At 34.9% G+C, this 23643-nt stretch overlaps 1 pseudogene; it reads left to right on the forward strand.

Moving 5' to 3' along the window:
* Nucleotides 1–377: 377 nt before the first annotated feature.
* On the forward strand, nucleotides 378–1471 carry LOC114036420 (annotated as a pseudogene).
* The last annotated feature ends 22172 nt before the right edge of the window (nucleotides 1472–23643 follow it).

Here is a 23643-nt window from a genome sequence, read left to right on the forward strand (position 1 = left end):
AAATAAAGAAATGGAAGAATGAAAAGAAAAAAAACATAATACCCAATTTTAAAACACTTTACAAATATCTTATTTAATCTTCACAAAAACCATACACAGAAGGTGTTATTATTGTACTTACTTTAAATATAAGGCAACTGAGTCAGACAGATGTTAAGTGACTTACCAGCTAGTAAGTATCTAAAGCAAGATTTGAACCTAGGTATTTTTGACTCTAGGTATAATGCTCTGTCCATTGCACCACTGAAGCTCTTACTGTGTGCAAAATACCATACTAAGCATTAGATTTACAAACAGAAATATCAGACAGTCCCTAATCTCCAGGAGCTCACATTTTAATATGGGTGATAACTTTCTGAAGAAGGTCATATAGAGGCATGCTTCCCACCCTGGCAGGCAGCCTGGCTAGAGCAGTGGCAGCCCCAGGGAAGCAGACCCTCGCTTGTGGACCAAGGTGCAGTAGCCATGAAAACCAACACCATGATGATCTGCAGCAAAGGCCATCACCCAGCAGGTGATATCCAAATAAAAAAAATGAGAAAAACAGACCATCTTTGAAAACTGTGAAAAATGATAACAAATCAGAAAAGTCTAAATATAAGCCACTCTGGGGAAAAGTCTTTTATCTTGATTTGCCATCTATTGTGATCTCTGAAAGACAGGAAAAGGACCTCAAGGAACTAGGAGGGAGAGTTGAAGAATTTCTCAGTAAATATATGTTACCTAATTTCAAATGAAAAGGAAGCAAAGTATGCTCAGACATTGGGGTGTATTTCTCCTGTCCCAAGTCCGGAATTAACAAATATGGGAAGAAATACTTCACCTCATCCTAGCTATGATAGAAGTTCATTCAAGTCTCCAGATCTAGTATGTGTGAGCAGAGATAAATTATTAGTTGAAAAAGCTATCAAGGAACATGAATTCATCCTTTCAAATAGTATCCTGTCAAATGCTTTATCCTGGGGAGTGAAAATTCTTCATACTGATGATATTAAATACTCTATTGAACAAAAGAAAAAAAGAATTGTATCTGATCAAGAAATAAAGCACATCTCTAAGAGAGGTGGGAAAATGATTAGGTATTCAAAAACAGAAATCTCAAAATACCATTTGTGATAGTGGAAGACTTAAGCCACCATTACAGACCATTTTACCTTCAATTGCCCAATATGCCTTTTATAAATTATTCCATTCCTAAACCCTGCAGTCCTTTTGATTTGGATAAAAAGTCTGGTCTACAGAAACAAATATGAGCTAAACAAAACATCTTCTAAGTGAACAACACAGAAAATTTGCACAAAGCACTCAGAGTCAAGTTGTTGATGATATCATTTCCAAGTTGGTGTATGACTTTGTAGAATACAAAAGCAGTATATCCAGAAGAGTAAAATGCAGTATTGGATCTTTTGCCCCTGTCATTGGAAATACTTTTAAAAGGAATGAACCTGAAAAACAACTGGAAATTTCATAGTGTTTCCCTGAATGACTCTGGGAAATACTACCAAACAGGAAAAAACTACCAAAACAGGATTTCCAACATCAAGAAAGCAAGGATCCTTCACAGAAGGTTGCCTTCAGTTCAGAGCCCATAGATTCTTTTGCTTCATGCAGTCCATCTCCTTACAATTCAACAAGCAAACTTGCAGAACATTTGAATTGTGGAAAATCTTATATAATAAATCCAGTCAAAAAGGACATAAAACTGAATTTGGTACAACTACCTCTGAATAAAGATATACAGTGATATACTCCTGAAGTTTCTGACCATAAAGGAACTATGAATGAAAAAGACTTGGAAGAACTAAAAACAGAATGCTGTCCATATATCCTAGAGACATTAATGCACTTTTCTGATTTTAATGAAGCAAATAAAAATGTGTCTCAGCTAAAATGAAATAGTATTCTTTTCCCAGATACCCATCAGAAGAAAAAAGGCACTAGTTCCTCACATGATAATGGTTCTAGTCTTAGAGTCATTAGTAATTCACCAGAACAACCTGCTGGTCAAGCCAAGATAATATCCCATAATCATCCTGGTGAAGAACCCAAAGCATTGGATGGCAGAAGTACAGACAGTTTGCCATTAGGGAAGCTGCATTGAAAAGTAAAAATAGTATTAAGAAGAAAAAAAAAGAAATCAGAAGGTTGAATTACATTTAAAGAACAAAACAGAATTTCCTGCTACAAACAAAAAAGACAGAGTGTGTAGTTCACCAATGCAGTCTTTAGTGGAATTATTTCAGACCAGTGAAGACAGTACTGAGTTTCTGGGTTATATAAGCTATTCTGAAAATTACGGTTCACATGACACATTATAGGTTTGGGAGGAAGAAAATGAGAATAGTTTGTTGTCCATGTTTCTCTCTTCTCCATCTTCAACCTCCACATTTACTGGGTTTTAGAGTAATTTTTTCCTTTAATTTGTATTTCTCACAAATGGTAAGGATTGTATTACTGAAAAAATATATATATATGTAAAAATTCTTGTTTTATTTGTGTGTCATCTGTTCATTTTAATAACCAAATGTAAATATTAATAATAAAGATGATTACTACTATTTTCTTAAGAATTAAGTAATTTTATATAAGTAAATGCAACTGAAGTTAAGATATCTGCTACCTCTCACATATTGTGTACATAATTTCTAAATAAAACTATTCTTGAATGAACAGTTAAATATAACTTGCACTGCAAGAAAAGTGACTTGCAGTGGAGAAGGCAATTTTGAGTAACTATAGGATTCATCTAAAAACTTAGTGTCTCAAATTTGGGTGTTACAATTAAATCTATTTAAATATCAGATCTGGGACAATATGCCTACCACTGAAAACTACATATCATAGTAAAAAGAGCATGTTGACAAATTATAGTGTGCAAATGAGTGAGTGCTGCCTTAGGAGCCATGTTTGGGATCTGTTAAGCAATATTGTAAGGTATGTGACATTGATTTGTCCTTTGATTTTCTTGAAGAATTGAGTATATGTCAGTAAAATAAAAAAAAAGGAAAGTCATATAGAAAAGTCATATAGTCATTAGGGAACAGTAACAAAAGAGATGATGTAAAACAATTTTTTTATGTTGAACCATTTGACAGTGCTAAAGACTTTGTTGCAAGAACTTTACTTTCAGAATCTTTAGTAGTTCTGACAGCAGCACAGGTATAAAAAAAATTCCAAACCCCTATTTTGTAGGGATTTTTAAATTAATTTTCATTTATCAACAATTACTTCCATATGCTTCTGAGTTTAAAATTTTTCTCCCTCTGCCTCCCCACCATCCTCCCCAAGATGGCAAACAATCTGATATAGGCTTTATATACATACATTCCTATTAAACATATTTTCACATTAGTGATATTGTAAGTAAGAATTAGAACTGTTAGGAGTAAACACCAGAAAGAGGCAACAAAACTCAAAAGAAGGGAAAAAAATAGCAAATAGTATGCTTCAATCTGCATTCAAACTCCTTAGTTCTTTCTTCTTTGTGGATAGGATTTTGCATCATGAAGCCTTTGGAGATGTCTTAGATCTTTGTGTTGCTGGGAAGGGTTAAGTTTATCAATATTAGTCATCACACAATGTGACTGTGATTGTGTACATTTTCTTGGTTCTGCTCACTTCACTCAGCATCAGATTAAACAAGTTTTTCCAGGTTTTTCTGAAGTTGGCCTGTTCATCATTTCTTGTACTGCAATAGTAATCCATTACATTCATGTACCACAACTTGTTCAGCCATTCCCCAATTGATGGACATCCTCTCAATTTCCAATATTAGGAAAACTATCAGAATAACTGATCATATCAACAACAAAACTAACACAAACCACATGATTATTTCAGTAAATGCAGAAAAAAGCTTTTGACAAAATACAACACCCATTCCTATTAAAAACACTAGAGAGCACAGAAATAAATGAAGTCTTCCTTAAAATAATAAGTAGCATATACTTAAAACCTTCAGCAAGCATCACATGTAATGGGGAAAAGCTAGACGCACTTGCAATAAGATCGGTGGAGAAACAAGGATGTCCATTATCACCACTGTTATTCAACATTGTACTGGAAATGTTAGCTTTAACAATAAGAGAAGAATAAGACATTGAAGGCATTAGAATAGGCAAAGAAGAAACAAAGCTATCACTCTTTGCATATGACATGATGATATACTAGAGAATCCTAGAAAATCAAGTAAAAAACTACTTGAAATAATAAACAACTTTAGCAAATTTCAGGCTATGAAATAAACCCACATAAATCATCGGCATTTCTAAGTATTACCAACAAAGCCCAACAGCAAGAGATAGAAAGAGAAATTCCATTTAAACTTACTGTATACATTATAAAATATTTAGGAGTCTCCCTCCCAAAACAAACTCAGAAACTATATGAACACAACTACAAAACACTTCTCACATAAAGTCAGATCTAAATATAGGTTGTCCTCCCCACTCCCAGGACTGATGGCCCTTGGGGCTCACCTAAAAGGAATACCAGTGCTGGGTTAGGGGAGAGGAGATGATTCTGTTGCTCTATATTTTTCCCTAGTGATATTTGCTCCATAGTTTATAGAAATGGTGTAAGATGGCACCTTTCTCAACAGTGATTTCTTCCTTCAATGTTGGCTGTAGTGTCCAGAATAGATGCAGTACCACTGTTCTTTAAGGAACCATTGTTTCCTAGGCTCTTGTTTTCAGCTTCTTTGGATGTTTTCACAGGGTCTGAAGGGTGGGGTGGTAATTTGAACTTCCTCCAATCTTTCACACAGGGTGCCTTCCTGCTTCAGTAAGTCTGACTTGCTTATCCTATTAAAACATTTAAGAATTGAAAGTGACCTCAAAGGTCATCTAGATCAATCCCCTTATTATACAGAAGATGAATCTGAAGATTAGATAGGATAAGTAACTTTATCAAAGTCAGAAGTGTAGTGAGTTGCAAAAGTTCTAATTAAACCCAAGTCATCTGACTCTTTTTAAATTAATTTATTTTTAGTTTTCAACATTAATAAGTCCATTATGTTTTATATTTCCTGTTTACCTTTTCATGCTTTTATTCAGTCTTGTATTTGAAAGTAAAATTTTCTATTTATCTCTGGTCTTTTCGTCAAGAATGCTTGATCCTCCTATTGGTTCTAATTCTTCCTTACAACAAGACTAATGTGAAAATATGTTTAATAGCAATGTATATGTAAAGCTTATAGAAGATTGTGAATCATCTTGAGGAAGGAGTGGGGAAGGAGGGTGAAAAAAATTTAAAACTCAAAAGCTTATGGAAATGATTGTTGATAAATCATATAAATTAATAAAAGAAATAAAAAGAATGTTTGAAAGTCCTCTATTTCACTGAATATCTATTTTTCCCCTAAAGGATTATACTCAGTTTTGCTAGGTAGGTGATTCTTGGTTGTAATCATATATCCTTTGAACCATGGAATATTATAGTCTAAGCTCTCTAGTCCTTTAATGTAGAAGCTGATAAATCTTGTGTTATTCTGATTGTGTTTCCACAATACTTGAATTGTTTCTTTCTGTCTGCTTCCAATATTTTCTCCTATAACTAGGAACTCTGGAATTTGGCTATAATATTCCTAGGAGTTTTCCTTTAGGGATCCCTTTGAGGAGGTGGTTAAGGGATTCTTTCCATTTCTATTTTACCCTCTGGTTCTACAATATCAGGGAAGATTTTTCTTGACAATTTCTTGAAAAAAAAATGTCTAGGCTCTTGTTTTGATCATGGCTTTAATGTAGTCCAATAATATTTTTGTTTAATTATCTCTCCTGAATCAATTTTCCAGGTTAGTTTTTTTTTCAATGAGATATTTCACATTGTCTTTGATTTTTTCATTCTTTGGTTTTGCTTTATAATGTCTTGATTTTCATAGTCATTACCTTTGATTTGCTACATTCTAATTTTTAAGGAAGTATCTTCTTCAGTGAGCTTTTGGACTTCCTTTTCCATTGGACCAATTCTGTTTTTTTTAAGGCGTTTTTCTCCTCATTGTCTTTTTTGGGTTAGCCTATTTTTAAGGTGTTATTTTCTTCAGTATTTTTGGGTTCTCCTTTAGGAGGCTGTCTACATGGTTTTTTTTTGTGATTGCATCACTCTCATTCCTCTTCCCAGTTTTTTCTCCACTTCTCTTACTTGCTTCTCAAAATCCTTTTTCAGCTTTTCCATGGCCTGGGACTGATTCATATTTTTCTTGGAGGCTTTGGATGTAGCTTTGACTTTGTTGCCTTCTTCTGGTTGTATGTTTTGATCTTCTTTGTCAACAAAGTAAGATTCTATGATGTGAATTTTCTGTACTGTTTGCTCATTTTCCCAGCCAATTATTTGAGTTTTTAAGTCTTTTTTAAGGTAGGGCTCTGCTTCCATTGTGGAGAATGTGCTGTCTCAAGCTTCAGGGGTTTTTTGCAGCTGTTTTCAGAGATACCTCCAGGGAAATGTAAATTTTCAGTTCTTCTAAGTTGTTATGATCAAGGGCGAGGTGTTTGCTTCTTTCCTGGCCTGTGCTCTGGTTTATGAGTGACCACAAGTAATCCTTTCTACCTTGGAACCGTGAGGAGGATTCTCTCTCTACCATCACAAGCTCCACCATGTCAGCATTCCTCCTCATCCCAAGACCCCCACCCAGAACTGTGACCCAGATTCAAGCACAGACAAAGCAAGAGAGACTGCTTGAGTGCCAGCAAAGAGATCCTAGCAATCCTCCTTTGATCAACTGCTCAATCCCCTCTTACTCTGTGTGCTGAGAACTCCAGAAGAAGCCACTGCCCTAGGGCTGTGCTGAGACTGGGGCTGGACAGAGTTCCTCTCTCACCATGGTCCACAGACTTTTCCTACTGACCTTCTAAGTTGTCTTTGGTGTTTGTTGGTTGAGAGGTCTGGAAATCACCACAACTGCCTTTGATTCAATCCCCTTATGACTATTCTAGGTTCTTTGAGTCTTGGTCTTTGCCAGCCCAAGCCTCACTGAACTGTGCTCCTCTCCTAGCCCAGGGCAATAGACTTTTCCAATCAACCGTTCAGGCTGTCTTGGGCTGGAAATTTGTTTCACTCTGTCTTTTGTGGGTTCTGCTGCTCTAGAATTTGTTTAGAGCCATTTTAAAGGTATTTGTAGGGACTTGGGGGGCAGCTCAAGGAAATTACTGCTTTTACTCTGCCATCTTGGTTCTACCCTTTGTCATCTGATTCTTGATCAAGTACTATTCCTACTAAATCTCTTGGTCAGTTTTGTATTTAAATCTCAACTTTTAGAATAGAACCTCTCTAATCTCAGATTGTCCTTCAGATCTTTACAAAAAGCCCATTTCTAAGGTAATTTCAAAGTCTTTCTATCTAAGAACTATTTGCTGGTGACTAAAATAGAATTTATTGAATACAAAACCCTCTTAATGACATAAAATATGACTTAAGCAGACTATGTTTTAGATATTTGTAAAGTATAAAGGGTTATTTAAAGCCAACACACATAAAGGAAACATAATGTAAACTCTGGGGGAAAAAATCTTCATTATCAGTTAAGAATCTAAAAGTATAATAAGAACACAGAAACATTAAATCTCATAGGTAAACTATTCCTTGCTCTCCCAGTTTGCTTACAGTGTCAGCCTTTATATATAAATAATGAACCCATTTTAGCTTTATTTTGGTATATGGTGTGAGATTTTGGTCTTAGCCTAGTTTCTGCCATACTCTTTTCCAGTTTTCCCAGCAGTTTTTTTTCAAAGAGTGGGTTCTTATCCCAGAAGCTGGGGTCTTTGGGTTTATCAAATAATAGATTACTATAGTAATTGACTACTGTGTCTTGCATATGTAACCTATTCCACTGATCCACCACTCTATTTCTTAGCCTGTGCTAAGCAGTTTTGATGATTGCTGCTTTATAATACAATTTAAGATCTGGAATGGCTAGGCTACCTTCTCCTGCATTTCTTTTCATTAGTTCCCTTGATATTCTGGACCTTTTGTTATTCCAAATGAATCTTGTTATTGTTTTTTCTAGCTCTATAATATAATTTTTTGGTAGTTTGATTAGTATGGCATTGCATAAGTAAATCAGTTTAGGTAGAGTTGTCATTTTCATTATATTAGTTTGACTTACCCATGAGTAACTGATGTTTTTCCAATTATTTAGATCTGACTTCATTTGTATGGAAAGTGTTTTGTAATTGTGTTCATATAGTTTCTGGGTTTGTTTCTGTAAGTAAACACCTCAATATTTTATGATGTCTACAGTAACTTTAACTGGAATTTCTCTCTCTATCTCTTGCTGTTAAGCTTTATTGGTAACATATAGAAATGCCAATGATTTCTGTGGGTTTATTTTATAGCCTGAAATTTGTTAAAGTTGTTTATTATTTCAAGTAGTTTTTAACTTGATTCTCTTGGATTCTCTAAATATATAACCTTAACATCTGCAAAGAGTGATATTTTTGTTTCTTCTTTGCCTATTCTAATACTTTCAATTTCTTTTTCTTCTCTTATTGCTAAAGCTAATGTTTTCAGTATGATATTGAACAACAGTGGTGATCATGGACATCCTTGTTTCACTCCTAATCTTATTGGAAATGTTTCTAGCTTGTCCCCATTACATATGATGCTTGCTGAAGGTTTTAGGGATATGCTACTTATTATTTTAAGGAAGGCTCCATTTATTCCTGTGCTCTCTAGAGTTTTTAATAGGAATGGTTTTGTATTTTGTCAAAAGCTTTTTTCTGCATCTACTGAAATAATCATGTGGTTTGTGTTAGTTTTGTTGGTGAAATGATCAATTATGCTGATAGCTTTCCTAATATTGGACCAGCCCTGCATTCCTGGTAGAAATTCTCCACTGACATGGTGTATCATTCTAGAGATAAGCTGTTCTAATATCTTTGCTAATATTTTATTTTAAACAATTGTATTTATATTCTTTAGGGAAATTGGTCTATAATTTTCTTTCTTTGTTTTGACTCTTCCTGGTTCAGTTATTAACACCATATTCATATCATAAAAAGAATTTGGTAGGACTCCGTTTTTGCCTATTTTCTCAAATAGTCCACAGTATTGGAATTTATTGTTCTTTAAATATTTGAGAGAATTTGCTTGTAAATCCATTTGTCCCTGGTGATTTTTTCCTAGGGAGCTGATCAATGACTTATTAAATTTCTTTTTTCTGAGATGGGGTTACTTAAGTATTTTGCTTCCTCTTCTCTTAATCTGAACAATTTATATATTTTTGTAAATATTCATCCATTTCACTAAGATTGTCAAATTTGTTGACATACAGTTGGGCAAAACTAGTTCCTAATTATTGTTTTAATTTCCTCTTTTTTGGTAGTGGATTCACCCTTTTCACTTTTGATATTGGTACTTTGATTTTCTTCTTTATTTTTTTTAATTAAATTAGTCCAAGGTTTATTAATTTTATTGGTTGTTTCATAAAACCAGCTCTTAGTTTTATTCATTATTTCAATAGATTTCTTAATTTCAATGTTGTTAATTTTTCCTTTGGTTTTCAGTATTTCTAATTTGGTGTTTAATTGAGAATTTTTAATTAGTTCTTTTTCTAGTTTTTTTTTTAGTTGTATGTCCAATTCTTCAATCTCCTCTTTCTCTATTTTATTCATGTAAGCATTTAGAGATATAAAGCTTCCCCTAAGAACTGCTTTTGCTCTATCCCATAAGTTTTGGTGTGTTGTCTTATTATTGACATTCTCTTGAATGCAGTTATTGACTGTTTCTATGATTTGTTGTTTGACCCCTTCATTTTTTAAGATTAGATTATTTAGTTTCCAATTATTTTTAGTCTATCTTTCCATGGCCCTTTATTACATATAATTTTTATTGCATCATGATCTGAAAAAAAATGTATTTAATATTCCTGCCCTTTTGCATTGGATTGTGAGGTTTTGTGCCCTAGTAGATGGTCAATTTTTCTGTAGGTGCCATGTACTACTGAGGAAAAAAAGTATATTTCATTTTTTCCCAATTCAATTTTCTGCAGAGATCTTCCACAACTAACTTTTCTAAAATTCTATTCTCCTCATTAAATTTTTTTTTAATTTATTTTGTGGTAAGATTTATCTAGTTCAGGAAGGGGGTGGTTGAGGTCCTCCACTAGTATAGTTTTGCTATCTATTTCTTCCTGCAACTCCCTGAATTTCTCCTCTAAGAATTTGGATGCTATACCATTTGGTGCATATATGTTTAGTAATGATATTACTTCTTTGTCTGTGGTACCTTTTAGCAGGATGTAGTAGTTTCTTTCCTTATCTCTTTTGATAAGATCTAGTTTTGCTTTTGCTTTGTCTGAGATCAGAATTGCTACCCCTGCTTTTTCTTTTTTTCTTTTTTTTTTTACTTCAGCTGAAGCATAATATATTCTACTCCAGCCTTTTACCTTTACCCTGTGTTTCAAATGTGCATCCTGTAAACAACATATTGTAGGATTATGGTTTTTAATCCATTCTTCTATCTGCTTCCATTTTATGGGAGAGTTCATCCCTTTCACATTCAGAGTTATAATTGCTATCTGTATCTTTCTCTCCATCCCATTTCCCCCCGTTTATGCTTTTCTTCCTCCTTTCTCCCTTTCCCTCTTCACTCCTGTTTTGGTTTTGATGACTGCTTTCCTCATCCCCACCTCCCTTCTATTAGTCCCCTCCCTTTTCTTCTCCTTTACTCTTACTACTTCTGCCCTTCCTTCTATCCCCTTCCCTTTTCTTTCCACTTTTCCCTCCTACTGCCTATAGGACAATTTGGATTTCTATACCTAACTGATTATGTCATTCCCTCTTTGAACCAAATATGATGAGATTAAGGTTCAAACAATGCTCATCTCCCTCCCTTCTTTCCCTCTGCTGAAACAGGTTTTTTTGTACCTTTTCCTGTAACATAATTTACTATTGTCTGCCTCCTCCTTTCCTTTTCTCCCAGTACATTCCCTTAGTTAGATCAGATTAATCCACTTACTTAGATTTGGTTAACCCACTTGATTAGATTTTTAATCATTACATCATTTTTGTCCTTCCTTTTCCAACCTATTGACTCTCTCTTGCATACTTCTCATTTCTTTTCCCAATTTACTTCTACTTCTCTTAATTAACTTTTAAAATCCTTCTTGAGCTCTTCCAATAAGGCTTTTTGGGCTTCAGACCAGTTCATATTCCCTTTTGAGCTTCCAGATGTGGGTTTGTTGATAGTGTTGTCATCTTCACTTTTCCCATAATGAGAATATATAGTATGTTTCTTTTTGCTTATGGTTTTTGCTTATTTCCTGGCTTTTTGAAAGATTGAGCTCTCCTGCTGGGGAGTAGGGGACACTCACCCAAGGTTCTTGTATTAGGAGCCCGGGCCCTGGTCACTGGCATTGTGTGCTGTGGCCTCTGATGCTGGCAGTCGGAGCCTGTAGGGTTCTGGCAGCTTACCTGGTGTTGGGCTGGAATCAGCAACACTCAAACTCTAGGGGTAGAATTGGGCACTCTGGCCCATGGAGGTTGCCTGTTCACCTGGGCCTTCCTTCCTTTCACTATCTTCAGTTTCTTTCAGATGGATGTTTCACTGCTGTGGGATGTTTCTCTGCTGGGGGGGGAACTCTTGGAGCACTTCCTAGAGTTTTGCTGAGGCACTGGGAGACTTGGTTGTTATAGAAAACTGAGGCACTTGGTCATTTTTTGAGGCTAACATGACAAAACAGAACAATGATAAATGTTGGAGAAGATGTGAGAAAATTGGAACACTAATGCATTGTTGGTGGAGTTGTGAAGTGATCCAACCATTCTGGAGAGCAATTTGAAACTATGCCCAAAGGGCTATAAAACTGTCCATAGCCTTTGACTCAGCAATACCAGTTAAAAAGTTGTATCCCAAAGAGATCATAAAAGTGGGAAATGACCTATATGTACAAAAATATTCATAGTAGCTCTTTTTGTGGTGAGTAAGGATTAGAAATTGAGGGGCTGCCCATCAATTAGGGAATTACTGGAAAAGTTGCAGTATGTGCAGGTAATGGAATATTGTTGTTCCATAAGAAATGTTGAGCATGTACACTTCAGAAAAATTTGGAAAGACTTACATGAACTGATGCTGAGTGAAGTGAGCAGGACCAGGAAAACACTGTACAGAGTAACAGCAATATTGTGTGATGACTGACTTTGATAGACTTAGCCCTTCTCTGCAATGCAAGGATCTAAGACAATTCCAAATGACTCATGATGGAAAATGCTATCCACAACCAGAAAAAGAACTATAGAATTTGAATGTTTTCTTTTTTGGGGGGGTGTTGTTCTTTCTCATGGGTTCTGCCATTGGTTCTGATTCTTCTTTACAACATGAGTAATGGGAAAATATGTTTAATATAAATGTATATTTAGAGCCAAAATCAGATTGCACACCCTCTTGGCTGCAGAGAGGGGAAGGAGGGAGATAAAATTTGGAACTCAACATCTTATGGAAGTGAATGTTGAAAACTAAAAATTAATTAATTAAAAAAAAAGAAATATGATGTCTAGATTTTTTATTTCTTTTTTTCATCCTGCTTTCAGGTAGTCCAATAAATCTTAAATTAATTCTCCTCAGGTTTTTCCAGGTCAGTTGTTCTTCCAATATGAAATATAACACTGCCTTCCATTTTTTTATTTTATTTTTTATTTTGATTTATTGTTTCTTGATGTCTCATAGTGTTGTCAGAACTATTCTCTTGCCATGGGATGAAAGCTCCAAGAGGTACCTCTCCCAATTCAGTCACCCCCAAATCTGGCTGCTGGCTTACTTGGACATGGCCTGCACTGGACTATTTTATACTCTCATGCCATTGAGACAGACCTTTCCTGTTGACCTTCTAAGTTGTCTTGGGCAAGAAAATTGTTTCATTCCATACTTTTCTTTTTAACATTATTTCTACCACTCCAGAATTTGTTTTATAGTGTCATTTTAAAGTTTCTTGGAGGTGAAATTGGGAGAGCACAGCAAGACCTTAACTTTATTCAGCCCTCTTGGCTCTGCATCATACTACTAGACCCATACCATATGGACTACATGAAGTTTTGCAACTTATGGATTATTTTGCCTAATTATGTGCCAGTAAAACTGGCAATCTAAGTAAATACAAGGGAATTTTAATGAACATTTAAAAAACAGTTAATCTCAATATTTTATGGACTATTTGAAAAAAAGTAGGTAAAAAGGAGTCCTATCAAATTCCTTTAATGACATAAATATGATTTTGATACCAACATTAGCCCAAACAAAAATACACAAAGACCAATGAAATTAATGAATATCAATGCATTTTTTAAAAAGTACAAATAAGAAGATTCTAGCAATATCACAAAACCTATATGGTGAGTGGAGTTACTTCAGTATTAGAAAAACTATCAGCATAATTTACCATATCAATAACAATAACAATAAAAAATCATATAATTATATTAACAGATACAGAAAAAGCTTTTAATAAAACATAAAAGCCATTCCTAAATAAAAGCCATAGAAAGAATAGGAATCAGTGGAGCCTTTCTTAAAATGATAAGTTGTACTTCTCTAACACTAAGAGCAAGAATTTTCTGTAATGAGGATAAACTTAAAATCTTATCAATAAGATCAGAAGTGAAGTAAGGATGCCCATTATCAAAAGTATTATTCAATTTTGTACTAGAAATGCTAGCTATAGCAATAAGAAAAGAAAATGAAATTGAAGGAATAAACATAGACAATGAGGGGAGAAAACTATCACTCTTTGCAGATGATATGATGACATATTTTGAGAACTCTAGAGAAGCAACTAAAAAAAAAGTTGAATCAATAAACAACTTCAGCAAAGTTTTAGAATATAAATTAAACACAAATCATTAACATTTTCATATATTACCAAAAAAATAGCAGGAATAGAAAGAGAAATTCCATTAAAATAAATGCAGACAATATGAAATAATTGAGAGTCTACCTGCCAAGACAAATCCAGGGATTACATGATCACAATTGCAAAAAAAAATTTTTTTCACACAGAAATAGACAAATCTAAATAATTTGAGAAATATCAATTTTTCATGAGTAGGTTAAGCCAATGTACTAAAAATTATATTTTCATCAAAATTAATTGACTCATTCATTGTCAAACTAACTAAACTACCAAAATTATTTTGGAGAGCTAGAAAAATAGAAACAAAATCTATCTGGAAGAAGCAAAGGTCAAGAATATGAAAGGAATCAATGAAAATAAATGTGAAGGAAGATAGCCTAGAAGTTCCAGATTTCATACTATATTACAAATTGGTAATCATCAAAGCAATCTGGTACCAGACAAGAAATAGAGTGATAGAATAGTGGAATATATTAATCATACTATAAACAGTAGTAAATCATTACCATAATCTAGAGTTTGATAAACACACAGAGTAAAGCTTTTAGGATAAAAAACTCACCATTTGACAAAAATTTCTCATAAAAATGGAAAACAGTTTGGCAGAAAATGAGCATTGACTAACCTCTTTTATACCAAGATAAAGTTAAAAATGATAAATGGTTTAGATATAAAGGGTGATATCATAAGAAAATCAGAAATGCATGGAAAAATGTACCTGTCAGAGCTAAATATAAAACAAATGTTATGACCAAGCAAGAGATAAAGTGCATTATAGGAAGTAAAATATATAATTTTGATTAAATGAAACTAAAATCTTTTGTATAAACAAATAATGCAGCCAAAATTAAAAGAAAATCGTGGATCTGGAAAAAAATCACATCATGTAAGTAGTAAGTGGGATAAAGAGGTAGTCCAGAAATTAGTTTTGTTCTTCTGGAACATAGGATAATATTATCCTTTAATTTCAGAAGTTTCTCTAAAAAAGGATTCATTTCTTAAAAGGATTCATGTCTCAAAAAATAGGAAACTGAGACAAATATATATATATATATATATATATATATATATATATACACAGCCATTCCCTAGTTGATAAATTGTCAAAATATATGAATAGGAAGTTTTCAGAAGAAGAAATGAAAGCTATCAATAGTCACAAGAAAATATTTTAAATCACTACTGATTGGAGAAATGCATTTAAATTAACTCTGAAGGGTGGAGCCAAGATAGCGGAGTGAAAGAAGTGACTTGCTTGAGCTCTCCCCAAACCCCTCCAAATATCTGTAACAAAATGGCTCTAAAAAAATTCTAAAGCAACAGAACCCAAAAAAAGAAAGAGTGAAAAAAATTTCCAGCCCAAGACAGTCTGGATGGTTGATCAGAAAGATATATCACTCTGGGCGGGGTACACAGGCAAAACAGGCCTCAGTGAACCTGGAGCAGGCCTCAGAGGACTGAAACATGGGCAGTTGTGTGGTTTCCAGACCTCTCAACCCACAAACACAAAAGACAACTTAGAAGGGCAGTAGGAAAGGTCTCTGACTGTGGTGAGAGAGAGAAACTTGGTCCCAGGTCCAGTCTCCGAGCTTGGCCCCAGGGCAAGGGCTGTCTCTGGGAGCTTTTGGACCACAGAGTAAGGGAGAATTGTATGGCTGATCAGAGGGGGATTGCAAGGATCTCTTTGCCAGTGCTGAGGCAGGAATCTCTTGCTTTGCCTGTGCTTGGATCTGGGTCACAGTTCTGGGTGGCAGTCCTGGGACCAGGAAAAGTGCTGGCATAGTGGAGCTTGTAGTGCTAATGGAGATGGAATTCTCCTCACAGTTTTAAGGCAGAAAAGAGTGCTTGTGGTTACTCACTGACCAGAGCACAGGCCAGGAAAGCAGTAAACATGTCACCCCTCATCATACCACCTTGGAGGAACTGAAAATTTACAAGTTCCTAGAAGTATCTTTGAAAACAACTGCAGAAAAACCCAAATCTTGGGAGAGTACATTCTTCACACTGTAAGCAGACCCCTACCTTAACAAAGAATTTAAAATTCAAGTAATTGGCTGGAATCATGACCAAGCCTCACAAAAATGTCAGACCATAGAACCTTTCTTTGGTAACAAAGAAGATCGAAACATACAACCAGAAGAAGACAACAAAATCAAAGCTCCTACATCCACAGCCTACAAGAAAAAAATGAATCAGTCCCAGGCCACAGAAGACCTCAAAAAAGGAGTTTAAGAAACCAGTAAGAGAAGTAGAAGAAAAACTGGTAAGAGAAATGAAAGTGATGCCAGAAAACCATGAAAAACAAGTCAACAGCTTGCTAAAGGAGATGCAAAAATATACTGAAGAAATTAATACCTTAAAAAAATAGCCTAACCAAAATGGCAAAAGAGATCCAAAAAGCCAATGAGGAGAACAGTGCCTCAAAAAGCAAAATTGGGCAAATGAAAAAGGAAACCCACAAGCTTGAAGAAGAAAATACTTCTCTAGAAATTAGAATAGAGCAATTAGAAGCTAGTGACTTTATGAGAAATCAAAGCACTATAAAACAAATCCAAAAGAATGAAAAAAAATAGAAGAGAATGTGAAATATCTCATTGGAAAACCAACTTACCTGGAAAATAAATCCAGGGGAGATAATTTTTAAAAATTATTGGACTATCTGAAAGACATGATCAAAAAAAAGAGCCTAGGGGAGAGGAGCCAAGATGGTGGAGGGAAAGCAGTGACTTGCTTGAGCTCTCCCTGAAACCCCTCCAAATACCTATAAAAAATGGCTTTAAATAAATTCTAAAGCAGCAGAACCCTCAAAAAGACAGAGCAAAACAAATTTCCATCCCAAGACAACCTGGATGGTTCATCAGAAATGTATATTCTGCTGGACTGGGAGGGAAACATAATTTGGCATGAGCGCGCAGGCTTCAGTGAACCTGAAGCAGGCCTTAAAGGACTGAATCACAGGCAGCTGTGGTAGTTTCTTGAATTCTCCACCCACGAACACCAAAGACAACTTAGAAGGTCAGTGGGAAAAATCTGTTTCTGTGGTGAGAGAGAAGTTGGTCTCAGCCCCAGTTCCCGAGCTTGGCCCTGGGACGGTGGCTGCCTCCCGAGCTTCTGGCCCACAGAGTGAGGGGGAATCGGGTGGCTGATCAGACAGGGATTGCAGGGATCTCTCTTCTGGTGCAGGATTCTCTTGCTTTGAAAGTGCTTGGATCTGGGTCACAGTTCAGAGGGGCAGACCTGGGGTGAGGAGGAGAGCTGACATGGTGGAGCTTGTATTGGTTGTGGAGAGGAAATCCTCCTCACAGTTCCAAGACAGAAAAGAGTGCTTGTGGTCACTCATAGACCAGAGCACAGGCCAGGAAAGGAGTAAACACTTCACCTTTGATCATGCAATCTTGGAAGAACTAAAAATTTACAAGTCCCTATGAGTATCTCTGAAAACAGCTGTATAAACCCCCAAAGCTTGGGACAGTACATTCTCTACCTTAATAAAAAGTTTACAACTCAAGTAATTGGCTGGTTTCATGAGCAAACTTCACAAGAAGTGTCAGACCATAGAATCTTTTTTTTGGTAACAAAGAAGATCAAAACATGAAACCAGAAGAAAACAACAAAGTCAAAGCTCCTACATCTAAAGCCTCCAAGAAAAATATGAATCAGTCCCAGGCCTTGGAAGAGCTCAAAAGGGATTTTGAGAAGCACGTAAGAGAAGTAGAGGAAAAACTGGGAAGAGAAATGAGAGTGATGTAAGAAAATCATGAAAAACAAATCAATAGCTTGCTAAAGGAGATCCAAAAAAAAAAATTAAAGAAAATAACACCTTAAAAAATAGCCTAACCCAAATGGCAAAAGAGGTCTAAAAAGCCAATGAGGAGAAGAATGCCCTAAAAAGCAAAATTGGCCAAATGGAAAAGGAAGTCCAAAAGATTACTGAAGAAAATACTTCCTTAAAAAATTAGAATAGAGCAATTGCAAGTTAGTGACTTTATGAGAAATCAAGACACTGTAAAACAAATCCAAAAAAATGAAAAATTAGAAAACAATGTGAAATATCTCACTGGAAAAACAACTGACCTGGAAAACAGATCCAGGAGAGAGAATTTAAAAATTTGCGCTATCTGAAAGCCATGATCAAAAAAAAGATCCTAGCCATCATCTTTCAAGAAATTATCAAGGAAAATTGCCCTGACATTTTAGAACCAGAAGCCAAAATAGAAATTGAAAGAATCCACTGATCACCTCCTGAAAGATATCTTCAAATGAAAACTCCTTGGAATATTGTAGTCAAATTCCAGAGTTCCCAGGTGAAGGAGAAAATATTGCAAGCAGTCAGAAAGAAACAATTCAAGTATTTTGGAAACACAATCAGGATAACACAAGATTTAGCAGCTTCTACATTATGGGACCAAAGGGCATTTAATATAATATTCCAGAGGCCAAATGAGATAGGATTACAACCTAGAATCACCCACCCAGCAAAACTGTATAATCTTTTAAGGGAAAAATTGAATATTCAGTGAAATAGAGGACTTTCAAGCATTCTTGATGAAAAGACCAGAGCTGAATAGAAAATTTTACTTTCAAAAAATTCTACCCTTAGACATCTTAAGCATTTACAAAAAGGAAGTGAAGATCACCAGGATACCAGACAGCTTGGTTTTATCAAGAAGAGGTCAGAGTGGTAAATGAACATCCCTTCTTTTTTTTTTTTGATGGGATTACTATACTGATAGATCCCTGAGAAGCCACAGAGGACATCATCCAGGCATGTGACAGAATTTTTCATTCTGTCCTTGCACCATTTCTTTCTTTTCTTATAAACCACATTTTCTTGAAATACCACTATTAAAAATATGCCTTCTTTTGCTTCACTACTTTAATTATTTATTATCATAGTCATCAGGTCCCTTCTGATGTGTCCACCATTTATCTCTACAATATGAAGATATGTTTACTAGAAGATAATGTAGCTAAGTATATCCAAAACTATTTGAATAACTAAACTGAAAGAACATTGATTAACAAACAAATCAATAGAAAATTACCTCTGCTACAATATAAAGGAGAACTGTATTTAGTCATGTGATGTTCAATACATTTATCAATGACTTGAAAGAAGACCAAGATGACATACTTAACCAATTTGAAGATAATATTGAGCTGGGAGAGATTGCTAACATTTTAGGTGATAGGGTCAAGATAACATTTTGGATGACAGAGTCAAGATACAAAAAGATATCAAAAGGTATCTATAAAGATAAGATTTACTATTAATAAAGGTGAAGTCCTACACTTAGGTTCAAAGAATTAATTGCACATATACATGATTGGGGGAGGGAGGGAATAACCAACAGTTCCTCAGCAAACCATAGGTAACAAAACTGTATGTAACTGAAATTCATGATTTCATATATAATCTTCTTTCTATCCTACTCTGTACAAGGATATTCTCATTTTATTTGGTGTTTGTTAAGCCAAGAATAAAAAACAAACAGTACCTGAAAAATAATTTTAAAAAAATAAAATAACTCTGAGATATCACTTTACATTTATCAGATTCGCTAACATGACAGAAAAGGAAAATGATAAATGCTAGATTGGATGTGAAAAATTGGGACATTTTACAACTGTTGGTGTAATTGTGAACATTATTTGATACTATACCCAAAGAGGTATAAAATTGTGTATACCCTTTGACCTAGTATTCCATTATTAGGTCTGTATCCCAAAGAGGTCAAAAGAAAGGGAAAAGAACTTATTTGTATAAAAATATTTATAGTAGCTCTTTTTGAGGTCACAAAAAAATTGAAAAAATGCTCATCAATTGGGGAATGACTGAACAAGTTGTGGAATATGATTGCAATGGAATATTGTAGAATAGGAGTATTCCTCTTGTGCTATAGAAAAAATGGAGCATGAGGTTTAAGAAAAAAAATATTTAGAAAACCTTATGAACTCATGCAAAGTGAAGTAAGCAGAAAATATAAAAGCACTAATTCCTGTGGTCAGAAAGGTGAACACTCCATTGAATCTCACCAAAATCTCAGGTTCACCAAGAAGAAGTCCCTCTAGAGCAGGGAATACTTCACTTTATTGTGAAGTATATACTCAGGAAGTAGGTAAGAGAAGATGTGGCAATCAGGTAAGAAAGTAGTGGGGAATTGAGTGTTAAGAAGAGCATGAAACAGGTAACACTAAGGCCAACTGCAGAAACCCAATGCCTAGAGACTGGGAAAGCCACCTCATCTTTGGACAGCTCCAGATCTTACACAACTTTACTACTGAAGCTCTTTTATAATGTTGGAGTATAGCTTAATTCACAAAGTACACCTCTCATATATGGCTGTGTGTAGCACTAGAAAGAAGCAGAAAAAAATACTAAAAAGCTGACAGTGGAGACAGGGTAAATTATCAAAGGATCCTTAATAACTGTAGAAAGTATCTTGTAGCATGATGATATTACTAGTAGATATGATATATTACTTGAGAGAGTTATCAGCATACTGCCTCAGAGGCAGAGACAGACTCTCTTGGTAACATAGTATTAGGAAAATGAGTTATCCTGGCTATACAAATTTCCCAGACAATTCTGATTCCTACATATCACCCCTCTCCCACTGGTAGTTTGGTAGCCTACTAAAATGTGTATGGGAGAAATTTTTTTTGTGATATTTTTTCTATACTAGTTAATTAAATGGATTTAGCTTTGAATTGAAGGTCCCATAATTGATAGACAAAAGAAACACAGGTGAAGGAGTTTATAAGTGTATTTTAAGAGGTTTTAATTGTATTTTTACCTATAATATGCTTCAAACCAAAGACGACTTTCAGGAGACCCCCAGGTGAGATGACTTAGATGTCTAGATGGCAAAGAACAAGATTTTTTTTAAAGATTGCTATGCAATATTGGTGTAACTAATAAGAATGTAGGACCATGATTTAAATCTTAATTCACATTTTAGTCATAGACTCTACTGATTTTCTTTTTCTGAAATCATTTAACAAATATGAAGCATTTGATTCTCAAACATGTCATTAGTGTTCTTAAATTATGGCAAAAGACACTTGGCAAAAATAACCCTAAATCTAAGTCATACTGGCATTTAAAACCTTAGTTAAAGTCCAAGTCAATTTGATACAATTATTTTGTCCTGACATTTCTAATAGTCAGTAGTCAATCTGAAACTCATGACACATTTGATTACTCTGAAAGTGCACATGAATAGCTCTTTCAAATTGTGGCAAGTCATTAAAACCTGTGCCTGTGTGGCATAAGAATTTTGTTCTTTTCAACTGTGTGTGAGGGATGAAAAAGCACCCTCAGAGAAAAAGAAATAAGTGCATTTTAATTAGGATGAATGCAAGAATAACAGATTAAAAACTTTCTGCTATGTCCATTACAGAGGAACTATTGAGGCCTAAAAACAAAGTTTCAGATAGTTAAGTTAATTAAGTCAAACCTGAACAGACATAAGAGATGTTAGCAAGAACAGAAAAAGAAAAATGAGCTGGAATGACCCATTCTATCTATCAGTAAAAGGAGGTTTCAGTTATATGCACACAAGTCACTAGGGCTTTAATTTTTCTAATGGCACACCACTCAGATCCCAGGGTTAAAAAAGCCCACAAATTTAATGAGGTGTCCCAGCATTACGAGTAATTACTTTCACTCTCATTAGTCTTAATACAGTTTAAGTTCTTTTGATTATAGAATAATGAAGACAATATTACATGCAAGAGGATAAATGCACATTTGATTTGGGGGAAAAATGCTCTGTTCTTTGTCCGTGGGACTCCATCTACTTTGTACAGCCAACCCTCAATTGTGCAAGAACTAATTATTCAGTTTGTGTTTTATTCAGGCCCTCTTTTCTCCTCTTCCTCCTCTCTTTGGTTATATGCCTTTGGGCCACTTCACTGCTCATTAGCAACTCTGCCAAAGGTATGTAAGAGGAAATAAAAAGAACTGAAACTCAAATCAATCCATTATGTTACTTGTTAGATGCTGGTATTTTTTTTTTACTTTAAAATGTATTTATTTAATAATAATAGTATTTTTTAGACTTTATGAGAAAGATCAAAACTAAAGGTTAAATATGAAGTTTTTTGATTATATATGCTTTATTGTCCTGTTCTATTTAATGCAGAAATGTGAAGACCCTGATCTGCATGATGGGACATAAAATAGAAATATTACTAAGGTCATTACTACATCTTAAATTTTTTCAATAAATATTTATTAACTTCCTACTATGTTCCAGGCACTGGGTTAAAAACTGGAGGTCAGAAAAAGGTAACAAACAGTCCCTGCCTTCAAAGAGCTCACAAAGACTTAAAGAAAAAACAACCTAAGAAGTTATCCAGTGCAACACCTCTCATTTTAGAGATAAGAGAAATGAGTTTCCCATCATATAGGTAGTAAGTGGCAAAAACAGGTAGTCTAGTAATTCCAAATCTAATATTATTTCTGCTCTTCTGGAATATAGGATTATATTAACCTCTATTTAGAGCTCGAGGGAACCTTAAAGTCCTACAACTTCAATTTATAGATGAAGAGACAGAAACAGAATGGTTTAATGACTTGCTCAGGGTCACCCAGTGTTAGATATGAATCCAAATCCATGTCTTCCTAATGTGGTTGACATGTAATAAATGCATTTTGATTCCACAGAAATGCTAGGCATACTTAATAGCTATGATTTTGGGCAAAATATAAGCTTTTTTTGTTGTTGTTTGGATTGCAATATTCCTATGCCTAGTGTCAAAAGACAGTTGAATGTGCATGCAGGAGGGAAAGAGATGAACTTAGGTGCTTTATAACAACCCTAGAGCCCAAGGTAGTAGAGGCATGATAGATCTCCCCCAAATGCTAAGGATGTATGGTGTGTGTGTGTGTGTGTGTGTGTGTGTGTGTGTGTGGTGTGTGGGGGAGAGGGAGGATGTCATGGAATGAAAGTGTTTGAGAAATGGTGAGTACAGTCTGATCAAGTTCAATGTGTGAGACACAGATATTCTATTTCTAAATATTCCTCAACAAACATGAGGTCTTTTGAGGATAATATCACATTCAGACAAATGCAATCCAGCTATCAGTTTATGGATAAGGAAATGGGCTTGCAAAGATTAAATGATTTACCCTAGGTCACCTAGGTAGTGTCTGAAGCATGATTTGAATCTACATCTTGCTGATTTCCAATTCAGTGTCCTTGCCTCTATACCATGCCATAGCTTTTAGGGCAAAAAAAAAAACTTTTTTCAAAGATCAGATATTTTTAAAGAAGATTTTAAATGGCATTTTCAAATGTACTTCTACAGAAAACTTATTTTTAGAATATTCAAGTCACTTAGCCTTTGGTGAATCAATTCCCTTATATGAAAAATTAAGTTGTTAGCCTCAATAGCCTTCAACATCTCTACCACCTCCATTTCTATCAACCTAAGTGGCCTCATGACCAGGGATCTATGTTTTGCTTCAATAATGCATGCATGCATGCGTGTGTGTGTGTATGTGTATTTGTATAGCATATGGGTGACTAAGTAGATAGAGCAGTAGACCTGGAGTTAGGAAGACCTGGGTTCAAATCTGCCTCCATACACTCACTAGCTGCGTGACCCTGGAAAAGACATTTCACTAACATTTGCCTTAATCTATTAGAGAAGGAAATGGCAAACCACTCCAGTATCTTTGCCAAGAAAATCCCATTCAGTGTCATGGACAGTCAAACACAACTAAATGACTGAACAATAAACATATTGATATAGATATATAGATGTAGATATAGATATAAATATAGATGTAGATATAT

This window comes from Vombatus ursinus, unplaced genomic scaffold (genome assembly GCF_900497805.2).
Source record: "Vombatus ursinus unplaced genomic scaffold, bare-nosed wombat genome assembly UNPS02009835.1, whole genome shotgun sequence".
Lineage (NCBI taxonomy): Eukaryota > Metazoa > Chordata > Mammalia > Diprotodontia > Vombatidae > Vombatus > Vombatus ursinus.